The following is a 13,647-nucleotide window of genomic DNA, read 5'->3' as shown; positions in this document are numbered from 1 at the left end:
GGGAGGCTGGGAGGCACTTGTACAGGGAGTCACAGGCTTCGTCGTGACTCGTCCTCGCGTGTCCTTTTCTCGCTGTTTTCTTCAACATCCCCGTCATGATATCCCTAAATCAGAATTATAGTGCTACAGTGCTTGGAATATTAATACACGAGGCAATTGCTGACCTCAGAATACCGTCTAACGAGATCTACGTGGTTGCCTCGTGATTGTCCATCACTCTAGCCAGGTTCGAGCTGACCAATTCGACGTCAGTTAATTTGACGGCGCGATTGTTTGCGATTCTGTCCATGGCGCCCAGGAGCCAGTTGACATTAGGTTGATTGACAGGCTTTTATTTGGAGAGGGACATGTCGATCTTAATTTCTGACATGTCCTTCCCTCCCCTGGGCTATTCTGCGAACTGGTCGGTCGGCGAAGTGGGTGACGGATCCCTGCTTCAGTTCTTTCTTCAAAGGTATCAGGTCTTTTCGTCCCCTAGATCTTTCGTCCCCTAGTCCTTTCGTCCCCGTTTTGGATGTTTCGTCCCCGTCACTTGGATGTTTCGTCCTCGTCATAGATGTTTCGTCCTAGAGTTATTTTTCCACGTCTAAACGATCAATCCTTTTACATGTAATGTTAATGTTCTGTTTTTGTAGAAATAATCTTACTTTGAAATCATTTTCCTACAGCTTGTTAGCGCCGAACATGTGCTGTTCGGTGTTCCGGCGGTCCAAGAGAGCCGAACTACTAAAAGTCAAGAGCCCGATACTGGTGGATAATCGATACAGAATATACACAGGCGTGCGCTAGCGTATTTCGTTTGTTTTCTATCTCATAATCTGCTCACAGAGGTCGGTAGGGGGTACACAAGAGCGATTTGCATCATGCATACCACCAACACTACAGTGAACTACAAAATCAAAATGGCTACCTATGCTATCCCGTCATGCCCGTCGTGACCTACTACGTGAATATGCACCAGGGGATAGTGTGTACTACTGCTAAGTTTAGCAGCGATAATGCATTGAGTGTACAAGTTCAAGTTTTTATTGCTTTATTTATCTTTGTACAAGTATCGACAATATATACAAAGGAACAATTACAGAGTATGCAGATTAAATCATCGGAGCGCAAAAAGTAAAACAAAAAATGATTGCCAGCACTGACAAGACAAAAAAAAACATATTTACAAATACGAAATACATCGGTATTAAGCCATGTACAAGTATTGCCAATATATTCAAAGGAACAATACAAGACTGAAGATTAAACATGAGCAAAAAGTGTGAAACAAAGATGAAAAAATTCCGCTAAAATAGTACTTACAACGTTTAGAATTTTTTTTTAAATATTTACAAATACGAAATACATCGGTATTAAGCTATGTACAAGTATCGACAATATATACAAAGGAACAATTATAGACTATGAAGATTAAATCATCGGAGCGCAAAAAAATAAAACAAAAATAATTGCCAGTACGAACAAGAAAAAAGAAAAAAAATTACAAATACGAAATACATCGGTATTAAACTATGTACAAGTATCGCCATTATATACAAAGAAGCAATTACAGACTATTGCCGGAAAAAAACATATTTACAAATACGAAATACATCGCTAACGAATATGAGCTTACTCCTCTGGAATGGGTGCGTAGACCCTGGAGCAGGCTCTCAGCAGGGAAGAGGTAGACCTGCGCTTCTCGTTGTACTCCTGCCAGTTCTTGAACAGCTTGCCCTGTGTACTCCGCTCCCGCTGATACTTACCCAGCCTCTTGAAGGACACCTGCTGAACCTACAGGCTGACAAAGTCGGCTTCCCTTTTCGGTAGGTTCACCAACAAGTACAGGGGCAAGTGGACTCTCTGGTTGGCTTTCTGCTTCAGTCGCCTGTCGTTATTGGTCCATGTATTGCTCCATGAAGACGACCCACTCGCTGACCTCCCACACCGTGCTCTCCATCCAATACGTCCGCATGTAGGAAGTCAGGCGGTTGAAGCGGGCGTCGTTGGCGTTGGCGGCCTCCTCACACAGAGCGTCGAAAGTCGGTCAAACGTGCTCGTGAGGCAGCATCAGCAGACTCAAGTTGCGCAGAAGCCTGTGCGCTCCCTCGCGCCGCCGATAGGCCTCCTGAAGTCCTATGAATTAAGTACAAAAATGCAAAAGCGTCGTTTATAACACGGACACAATATAGCCTAATAATACGCGATAATATGACAAGTATTCAAAAAGAAAAATCAACTGCATTGCTTTTACATACCTAACTCCTGAATCTTGCGGTAGACCGCCTGTGTCCAATGGAAGGCGCACCCTCTCCTGGTCTTCCCTGGGAACAGGCCTGCCACACCCTTCACTGCCTGCCACATCCCCTGCTCAAAATCCATGACAAAAGTCGTCACCTTCGGTTCCCGGTCTCCCGGTAGTAGTCGTAGAATCTTCTTCAGCACCTAAAAATACAACAACAACAAAAAAGATCATGATACAGTGCTAAACTTTATTCCAACACAAGAATACACGGATCCAACACATTGTTTATGCCCCTGTCGCAGTCCAGCGGCTGGAGTTCCCCCGTACAACTCACGGGCACGTAGACCGGGTGGATGTTGTTGTCCTTCAACTTTTGTAGCAGCGCGGGTCAGCTGTGTGCTTTGTAGACGTCAAAGATGGCGAGGGCCGTCTGGTGTGCGAGAGCTTCTCGCTGAGATGTCACGTACGGGATGATGATTTTGTCTGCGTGGCCGTCCATTATTGATGCGTTGGACCAGTGGATGCCGCTGTGGTGGATGTCCAACTCATCCGGAAAGTCAAACTTCTAAGAGTGACACGGTGTTGTATTGCTTTGGTAAAGGATCTGCGGTGGGAGGAGCTGGCCTTCCAGGTTGATCGACAATAGGGGGGCTATCTGCCGCTTGTCATTCATACCTACGATAGGCACCTGAATTTGAAAAAAAAATGTCTTAAGGATTGTCAAGAGAGCATACACAGCTCTAAATCATGTCAAACTACAGCTACATACAATTTAATACACAACTAAAATAAAAAATACAGATAAAGAAAACTTTGTGTATATTTCATATGTGAAAACAACATTGACCGTTCATACGCAACTGGATAAATGAAATTTCAATCAAAAGACTGATCAGGTTGAAATAACATGACGGCGTTATGAAAGTTAGAACTTGTCTCGAAAGTTGGCCTACATTGGGCACCCGAGTCGCTATAAAACTACAGTTATCCTGCGATTCCGTATTGCCCAATACGCTGTAGCAGCTGCATCAAAGTCGAAACCATCGACCCCTGTTTCATCGATGGAGATTGTCGCAGGTTCAGTAAAATTATCATGCTCCGTATCTTGACCTTCTTAAGGGTGCTAAATGTTCTCTTACTCCCAGCAGTGCTGTGACAACGCCCACATTTAGCCTCGTTGACGGGATTGACATCATCTTGGTTGTAACATTTGGGACAACCATGAAAAAAGCACCAGTAGTCCTTGTACACGGGTTCATGTGCCCCATTCTCAAATCCATCTAGTACCCTAATACCACACCTTCTCTAGAACTGTTCTTAGCATGATAAATGACCTTATTTTTATTGTGTAGTTCATCCATTTTACAGATTGTCGTCTTTGTTCTCGAAAGAGATAGTTATCAGTTGGGTATATACTTATCCTGTCATGTTTTAGCTATGAACAAATTTAATCTTCAAACGCGGAATCCCTGTCGACATAAGCTTCCCACTACAGTAAATAACATGTAGAGCTATTACGGTTTCTATTGACTATTCCATATGACATGTCCGTCAAAGTCTTTAAATCATTTGATATGAATGTATAATGTTTCATTTCTTCTCTCAACACCTAGCTACAAAAAGCATTTGTAGTGTCTGCCTTTTTCAAATACACGGAGACCACGATATTTGCACGACACAAAGTATCGATACATGTTACCCAGACACATGTGTTGTTTCAAAGTCAAAGAAATAAAGGGTAGAGGATGTTCTTCTACTCCTTTTGTATCATTTGTTCTGATTTTGCGCATAACGATCTAGGTCATATAGTGTGATTTTGGTCGCTTTAAACTTAGGTTGAAACTCTTTTAGGCCCAAAGCTGCAATCTATCTCTGTATTCTGCAAGTCTGTTTTTGTTTTTATTCTTTTCCTTGTCTCTTTTGGTCATAACATACCTCTTTGTCACAGAATTCACAAGTTCAGGCGAAACATTCATGGTCGTTAACCCAACGGTGAAGTTTGGTACATGTTTCACATTTCATCTTTTCTGCACACACTAATTATAAGGCCATTGTGTGAAATTATTTTAAAAGCACTGTTCTGACTGAAAATAACGATTATAGCACGCCTATTTGGTGTATTTTTGTTGTACAAATATCATCACATCGAAGCGGGCTCGTTGTTAATTTAATTCTTTTATGTGGTAAATTACCAGTTCCTTATCTTGATATTGTAAAGAAGGTTCCATGATTTTACCTGACTGAGCTGGCTGCGTGACATAGCTACAATCCTGATAATCGGTAAAATGATTCTGAAACTTTCGAATTTTGTCCAAAATTAAATCAGCGCCTGCATCGGTATATAATTTGCGGGCAAGGACCTCGTGCATCTTTCTACTTTTTGAAATCTCACGCATTGAGAGTGTTTATCTTGACTTTAGTGACTACTAAAGCGTGTCCACAATCCGCCGTCAATGTAGATTACAATGTTTCTTTTTGCTAAATTCAGCAGCTGAATTGATAAAAAAAATTATTTCTGTAAGGGGAACATTCTTTTTGGACGTTTGGCAGATTTTCTTCCATATAATCCATCATCACTACTGAGGGCGAGGGGCAACTGACGGACTGCCGTTGTCTGTGCATCGCCTATCCTGAATGCTTGTCAGTCGGATGGTATCTTGATGCAGAGTGGTCAGACTGCCTAAAATACCATTACATAGGACTCTAAGCCTGTTGTAGCTTCAGAACCGGTGTTCCTATTATGTGCCTATTGCTCCTGAATTTCTTGACTTCAGGAACATTTAGATGACACCCCCCTCTTGCTTGTGAAGAAAAATCGCATACACACAGGCAAGGCAGTTGCTCATCAGCGTAGTGCTCTCTGAAACGCATTCAATTCTCTTCAGAACCGGGGAGACCCAAGACTTGGAAGGGTGTAGTGCTTCTGGCCTTACCCGAGCTGTGAACTCCTCCGAAACTATACTATATGCACGTAAAAGTGTTGCCCACCTTGTACTCGGAGCAGAAGTTCCGTTCTGACGCACTTGACTCCGCACTTATTCGCGGTATTGTCGGAGAAGCTCTAACATCTGCTGTCAACGACTATGTGCAAAAATCCCAAGTCTAGAGATTGTGTCCAGTACTGTTTCGCAGCTGCACTATATGTAGGTTGGCAGAGAAAACATCAGAGCAAGGTGGCCAACTTTCCAACGTCCATCTTTTCCGTCACCCTAACCCCTCTCGCCTCAACTGTGCCATCAAAGAGGAGGACTCTTCAGTCTAGATTGTAAGAGCCCGCATATTTCTTGACAACATTATTGCTGTCAGTTCTGACTTATAAGTGGTCCAGTAGATCTTTGCCATTGTTCTTGCAAAGTTTGTATCATACCCTCTTCCGTTGTGCTCCTCGGACGCACTTTAGATGGCGGCGAGTGTTTGATGCATTCTGCAAAGCATGTCGTTGTTATTGGATGAAACGAGACGCCATGGTGGTGCGCGGACAGCAGGCCCTCCAGGTCCCATGTGTCCACAATCCCTTTCGCCCATCCGGTGGTGCGATTAGGTTCAACAAGGCTTGAAAATCCCTCCCAGGGACTGTCTGACTTGATCCCTCAACAGTGTAGGTACGCGCTTTCCGGTCTTTTTACCAGCCCAACTAGCAGGAAACGGAAAAGCATTTCGGAAATTGCTATGGTAGTGACTTCAATTCGTTTGGCCATGTGTGGTCTCAATACTACTGTACACTACTGTTTGGTCCAGAAGAGAATAGAAAATTATTCACGAATATTTCTTCCATCAGAACAGCACGTCGAATAGAGGAATGGTGAAATGTCAATCCATCTCATTCAGTTACCTTTCCAATTCATGAAGGATGTCTGGTAGGCCTGGCCTTTCGGTTGGTAGCAGAATGGTCCCAGCCCACTTTTCCTCAGCTGCTGGTGCTAGATATCTTATGTCCGTCGTCAGTCTTTTTTGCCGCGTGTGATGCTGTCATCGCTTTACCTGACCACCCAAAATATATCCTTGGGGCGTGACCAAATGCCATACCTGTGGCCGTATGGGTGGGGCGGGGCAGGTGACAAAGACAGGTCAAGCACATTAACATCTGACATGCAAATAGTTTGCATTGAGAATTAAACTTACAACTACTACACAAAACACTGACAATAGAATAGCAAGCGTGAACGATGTAGGTTTCTGAATACCGTTCAGGGCCGGGTCAAGTCTCTAAGTTCAGTTTGCCGGGGGTAAAGGAAAGGCCGGGCGCAATAACTAGGGTAGAAACGCCGGCGTGGTTGATTCATATATAAATATATATATATATATATCAACTTAAAACAAGTGCCTACCGTTCTATAAAACATGACAACTGCGTACTGACATCCCCAAATATTCACGCATTCATGCGGCATGTTGAAATCCGCCCCCCCCCCTCAAAGTGAGCTCTCCGTAGAGTTCAAGAAGAACAATATCTACGTCTGGCGTTTGCGTAGATATTCACAAAGTGCAAGCCCAGTTTTAAACCAATCAGAGAATATGTAAGGAATATCTTAGCCAGTTGGAGGTCGCAAACGTCCGTGAATCTATCATTTACTCAGATGTAGGACTGATTAATTTCCTCTTTATGCACTTCCACACCGGAGACAGGACGCTTCTGTGAATCGATTTCAACAAGCAATAAGGCTTTGGTGTATGTAAAGATAATGTTACTCACATCAGGGGTGCGTTCCGTGTCAATGCGGAACTTGGCCAGGTAGTTTCGTCCGAGTCCGTAATCATCGATTCTGCTGACGCAACTTCACTCCTAAAAGCCAGAACTTGTTGTTTCAGGTCATCAACCCTTTTTTCAACAACGGGATTAAACAAATATGAAAACGGAAAACGACGAGAAAAACAAGAAAAGGATGGTAAAATCAATAAAAAAATGTTGACTCCATCTAAAGCAAAGCAAAAAAAATTGCGATATGCTGATGTGCCTCTAATGTGGATATAAGTAACAAAGGTTTTTTTAAAGGTTGTCAGCATTCTTGAATATACAATATTTCGCTCTGAGGATGCAATGATTAAGACAAGCATGCATAGAATACTAGTCAAAATAACCGTAAAACATATGATTTTTGTTCAAATATAAAGATTTAGAGAAATTAACTTTTCCAACACATACAAAAGTACTCCCGAAAGCTTTCTGCACTAAATCATTCTACAAACAGATGTGACAAAGTTTCTTTTTCTTTACAGAAAAAGATGCATCTTTCTGAATATGAAACCTTTTTTTAAGTAACATTTTGAAGGTAATATTCTATGGGTTATCTTATGCAGGAAATACTTACATTGTCCTCTAATCTGACGTCGACCATTGCGTCCTCCTGGTCTTCAAATATCCTGGCAGCTCAAAAGATCACCGCAGCGGTGTTCCAGAGGTGTTTCAGTCGAAGCTAATGACGTACTCAGTGCTGGTGGCGATGGCCGTTTGCACGATAAACAAAATCTGAAGTAAAGTAAAGGCCATCTGAAGCCAGCATAATATCAACATAACATTAACAAAACCGTTCGTAGTAAAGTCTCTAGTATGTCCATGATCCGAGCACTTGACTGCACATTGAAACGAATTGAAAAATGTATGATAGAATAAAAATGCTTAGAGAATTTAATTTCAAGATTCTGCTGTGCAAACTTGTACCCAATAGATCGGAACTAATAAACACCACCGGGAGTATTTACAGCTCACATGCCAAATATTTAATACAGAGGAAACCTACACAAATGTACTGACTGATATATTGAGAGATTATCCTAAATACAGATTAAGTTTTATAAATATGTAAAAAAAGTTTTAAAAAGTCTCTAGTGACCGCCAGCACTGTCCATAACCTGATGATAGCCTCCAGGTCTGGTCTTTTATTAGTGCGAGCAGGGCCGATGTATGCGGTGGAGATCTGGTATAAGCAGGGGTAGCCCGTCCGCATCACTGCCTCCACGTCCTCCACCAGTCTCCCGTAGCTGTAGATGTCAGACAGTCTAGTCACTGCACCACCCTCTGCCACCTCCGGGGCAATGTGTGTGGACATGCCTGCGGGAACCTTGAATGTGGCAGGTTGTTCAACAAGGCAGTTCAACAAGGCAGTCACAGCCTGCTTGTTTTGCGTCATCACCATGACGTTGTCATGTTGAAACATGAAAACAAGATGAAATGGTCATTAGTACTAGTGTGTTTCCGATACAACGTTCGTGGGTCCACACTCAGTTTGGAGGATACGTCGGGATCCGAAAACTGCCACCGAGCCCCGTCCTTGTCCCAGCGCGGCTCCTGCTTGGTGGTCTGAACAAGGGCTCGCAAACCCAACGATGTTCATTGACACCCAATCCGCATACTTCCTTTGACATATCTATCAGGTCAGTGGTGCCTGATTCCTTCTTTTCCTGCAGTCGTCACTGGCTCCAAGTTCACTTGCTCCAATTTTAATAGTCTTATCGCACCCAATGATGATAGCTAGCAGGTGATCAAAGACTACTTTCATCGAGATTACGTAAGGCTTGGTTCCAAGTCGGTCCACGGCGCCCAGCAACCAGTTTGCGTGCAGTGGCTTGATGGCGGAGAGCCGGAGGTCAACCTTCACGTTCTCGATGCTGGTCCCCGCTTCCAGCGCTGTTCACACCTCCGCGTAGAAGTCTTTTTATCCTGAAAGTTAAAGCGGTCGTGACACGAATCAGTCTTTCCCTGATACTTCAGTGGTAGATCACTATGGCTAATCTTCTTCCCTAGCCCATGTTACTGTCTGCAAACCACCGCAAGATCTGCTATGAGATTAGTCTCTTCCGACAGGATTGAAAAATCGTAGAACCTGAAAAAGCAACCCAGGTTGGTTTTCAAGCTGCTCATGAAGAATGGACCAGTTTTAACAGCCTGGGAAACTGCCAGTGCCAGCCTGTGTGCAGTGCAGTGTATATCCACTATCTGGCTTATGTCCGACCCGAAAGACATTTAAATATCCGTGGTTTTAAGAAACTGCAGACTGTAGAAGGTAGACTCCCTGATGAGCCATCACCTGAATTAGTTTGCCGTTAGGTTGTGTCTTCCGCAACGCCTACAACATTTTTCTATGCAAATTTCTGTACCGCGGAAGTTCATTAAATTGAAGAGTCTTCTAATAGCTCTGTACGTTTCGTCTTGTATTTCTCCGATCGTCTTCACATGTGAACATTTCTATTATGGGCTACAGGCCAACACTGCTTTTGCAAGCCTCCAATCCTGTTCGGTATGTCCTGATTTCTTGATGAAGTCCGGGACAGATGAAGGACAACCAAGGTGAACAACAAACATTGCGCCAGGTTTAGACCTCTCGATTAGCTGGACCAACAGTCCCCTCCCCTACTTATTCTGCCATGTCCCCTGCTCAATGATATTTGACTGCGTTACGCCATTTCCCTACAGGTGGTAGGGGATGTCCTTTACTGTCTGGCAATGATAGCATATAGATAATACTTAATTGCTCCTTGTGTCCTAGTACCACATCACACGCCTGGCCATTGCCATGACACGCCTCCCTTGTCTTCTCCTACTCAATACTGAACGTTTCTTCTGTCCACTGACTTGTAAAATGTACGACAGTCCTCCATCTACAGATTTGTGATAATAACATGTTTTGCTGTGGCGATGACAGTGGTTGTACAAGTTGCACTCTGTGTTGGAAATTCTGGAGGATTGGGAAACTGTACATAAGTGGGCCGAAACTCATGTCCCATCTAATCCATGCAGTAGGCCTACTCCACCACGAACAAATCCAAAATGACCACACATCCCCACACAAATGGCTGGTGGATAAGACTCCCCGATGTTATAACGAGCAACTTGTTTGTTTTTTTCTTAGTGTCAAGGATTGTGGTGTGAAATGTGACAAAAATACAGCTTGTATGCTCTTCTCTTCGTGTCTCATGAGGTTTCTTCTAAGGGTAAGCGTAATTTCCTTTGACACTTCCCTTGGTGCTAGGCCATCTTCCTTTTCCCGGCAGCATTATGGCCTTCAACCTTTCCGAAAGAATTAACATGATTGATTAATTATTTGAAATTAACTCTTTTGGATCCTCTGGATTTTTAGAAGTAAATTTGGCCAATAAAATAGCAAGATTGCCAATTACAGGGGCCTCTTGGCTAACATTACCTAAGGTTATATTAAGGTAATTTATGATTGTAGTTTGGCCTATTTTTTCCAAGAACCGGGTATTTACTTTTCCCCCCAAAGTCTATTACTTGGGGGGGGGGGTTGATTTTGATCATTTGCTTGTTATTTGGTGTACAGATTGTGTTGTGTTTGATATGGCATAGACGGGCGAACCCAGGTTAATTTCTTGTCGCAGTTCTTGCACGCTTTTGTAGCTTCGGTAGCCTTTCCATTGACACAGACATAATTTGAAGCGCCTCAGTCGTCACACTGGGCGCGCTTCAACTTACAGTCATGTTCTCCTGGAAAACAATCGTTTGTGAGGCTACTGTTATTCTTTCGATGACGATCCCTCCTGGTCCTCGTCCCCACTGGCCTCATATTACATCCAGGAATCCCTCCACCCTCCTCTTGCTTTTTCTGTCCAGTCCTGGGCATTCTCCAAGACGCGGCTCCTGCGCTCCACTTTCTGTAACAACATGGTTGCTATTGTTGCCTACTGATATGTACGAGCCGAGTTGCCATATATTGCTGATGATACATCATTCAAAGTATCAAAGTTGCAAGAATGAGTTACGGTCCGCAATATAATCGTATACTTGTGCAGTTCTATACTATACTTTTAAGCCAGCATTGTCACAACCAAAAGATATTGTCAAAATCTACATCAAGTTTCCCAACAGATATAAAACTTAATTAATTTCAAACATACATTGTAAAGAAGACTTTGATGTATTAAATCCGAGTTTTACTTTACCAAACCTTCGAAAACTACATAAATCAACCTTACAGTAACCGTTTTAAAATGTGGTTTTATTCATGCCACACATGCTAAACGATAGTCTAAACAACAGTTTAAACAAACAAATATTCACATATCATTTCCTTGGGAGAGAAGGGGCATTTCTCCTCCCCTCCGTAGTCATGACTAAAAACCTTTATTGCCAACTTTCGCCACACCGGGCTAAACGCAGGTCACAACAGGACTTCAAAAGACTCAGCTAATATATGCAACGTAAAACTCTTGTAAGAAAAATCCACGTCTACATACAGCGTGATGTTGGCACTCTCCTTATATTGTCTCCATGCACTAACAGTCCTACTTCTAGTTAAAAGTCGATGGAAGTATATCACGATGTGTGATTCACTATCGGGTTTTTGCAGGACAATCTACTGACCCTTCGGAGGTAGAGAGCAGTCCTTTTGCCCAGTGACCACTCTTGCCACAGTTAAAGCGCGTCTGAGACCGCCTGGCCTCCTCCCTGCCCTGGAAAGGGCGGCGGGCCGGGGGCGGTCCCCATCCTCTGGCTCCCTCGTCCTGCCTCCACGGGCGGCTTGGCGGGAAGCGGTTGGGGGTGGTCCCCATTCGGCAGCTGGCTGGGGTGCTCTTCGCCCGTGGAGGGTTGCCTCAGCTTACTCCATAAACCCTCTCTCGCCTGGCGTCATCACCATCAGGCGACCCCCTCTTCGGTGGCGTGTCTCAAGCAAAATTCCCACTATCTGGATTGTCAGACTCTCTCATCTCGAGTCAGTGGCTTTTTCAATGATTGTACCGTCTGTAGTTGTTGGAAAGTAATAACAAAATTTGTAAGTCTCATTGGCTTGGTAGCTGCTCATTCCTTCCACCTGGCTGCCTTTTACTGGTTAAGATGAGTCCCTCCGGTCTTAAGTCGTAATGGTAGACCACGTGCCCCTGTCAAGGCTGCCTCTCTCTACCTAAAGACGTGCATCATATTTCTTTGCACAGACTGACTGGCTTTTGGACTTTAAGGGTGTGAGAATTGAGTCGTCTCGTCTGCTCGGTCAGTACTGAACTCAGTGTTTATAGTTGCATCAATGCCTAAGAGACCGTGGCAAAAAAATGGCTCCAATATCTTCTCACTGCAGAAGTCTGTGATTTTGGGCCCCTCGTCTGAAGACTCCTGCCGGCCTTTCGATCACGGACGCGTTGCACCTGAAAGACTTATCCTTAGGACGTTTATCACACTCCCAGTATGTCACAGTTTCCTTCCTGTAAAAACAAGATTTATTTAGTTACTGATCATAAATACAATGACAAGGGGTTACAAATACAAGATCGCAAAAAATTATGAAGTTTAATAAGATGAAGAAGTAAATTACCTCCTCTTGGCTGTGTAGGCGAAGCCCAAGCTTTCTCTCAGCTTGTCCGCACCTCGCTTCGTGCCCCTCTTGATGAAGCTGACTGTCACGTCCCGCTCTGCTCCGACAGGAAGGTCCTCCTTGACGCTCAAGTCGCAGATGGAATCCTTCAGGACGACACTAGGCATCGGGCTGGGACTCTGGGGCTCTGTCACCGTTACCTCGGCTTCATTTTCCGTCGCCACAGAAGTATACACAGGAATGTATACATACCGTTGCAACTATGAAAGGCTGAATGAAACATACACATTGTTAAAATATTTCATTACAATTCATTCAAAGTTGCTACAATAGAAGGTAATGTGCTATTTCTAAATCATGCATATGAACTGCATCTAGTGGTTTTGTGTTCTTAGATCCTTTCCATGAACACTTTCCCATTTTGGGGGCAACCAGCCAGAGAAGCATTGAGACTTTGACACAGACAATGCAAAATTCAAACAAAGACTACGGCGTCTCCGGTGCAGGAAATTAAGCGCTAGTTGTTCTAAGGCTCTGTAATAACTAACTAGTGTCTACCTAGACACTACGTGATTTGGAGACAGTCTCAATTTTCACCATTCTCCTTGGCTTTGGCGGCTGAAGGCTGTTGCTGACATCTCGCAGCAGGCTTGTAGATGTATGGATGTATGAGCGGACGACATGGCTTCTATGTCCTGTCCGAAACATGACGGACGATTTGCTCGGAGTCGAGAAAGCCCGCCGCAAACATCTGGGTCCCCCAGGTCACCTTCCCACTATGGTTGGAATGTTTCGGCCCTCCATCGATACACTTGCCGCTCTTGACATTGACTTCATGTATGTTGACAATATTCTTGCCAACCACTTGTGGCAAAGTTTCGCCCACTGTGAATCCAAAATTCTTCAATATGTCCACACTTCATACTGCATTTGTTTATCAAATTCGACGACATTTGTTGGATTACGGTCGGATTTTCATCATTGAAACTCGCCATCATGTGACTGCCATCACGTAACTGCCGGTGCGCTTTTTAGGATGAGACCGTAAAACTGCATCTTCTTGCTACAAACGTGATCTTAGGTGCAGTAGGTACTGCCCATCATCATTAGGGACCTCAATCAAGGATTTCCAATCTTAGTTAACATACAAGAAAAAAGTTC

The sequence above is a fragment of the Branchiostoma floridae genome, chromosome 11, assembly GCF_000003815.2.
Source record: "Branchiostoma floridae strain S238N-H82 chromosome 11, Bfl_VNyyK, whole genome shotgun sequence".
NCBI lineage: Eukaryota > Metazoa > Chordata > Leptocardii > Amphioxiformes > Branchiostomatidae > Branchiostoma > Branchiostoma floridae.
Note: the sequence above shows the minus strand (reverse complement) of the source record.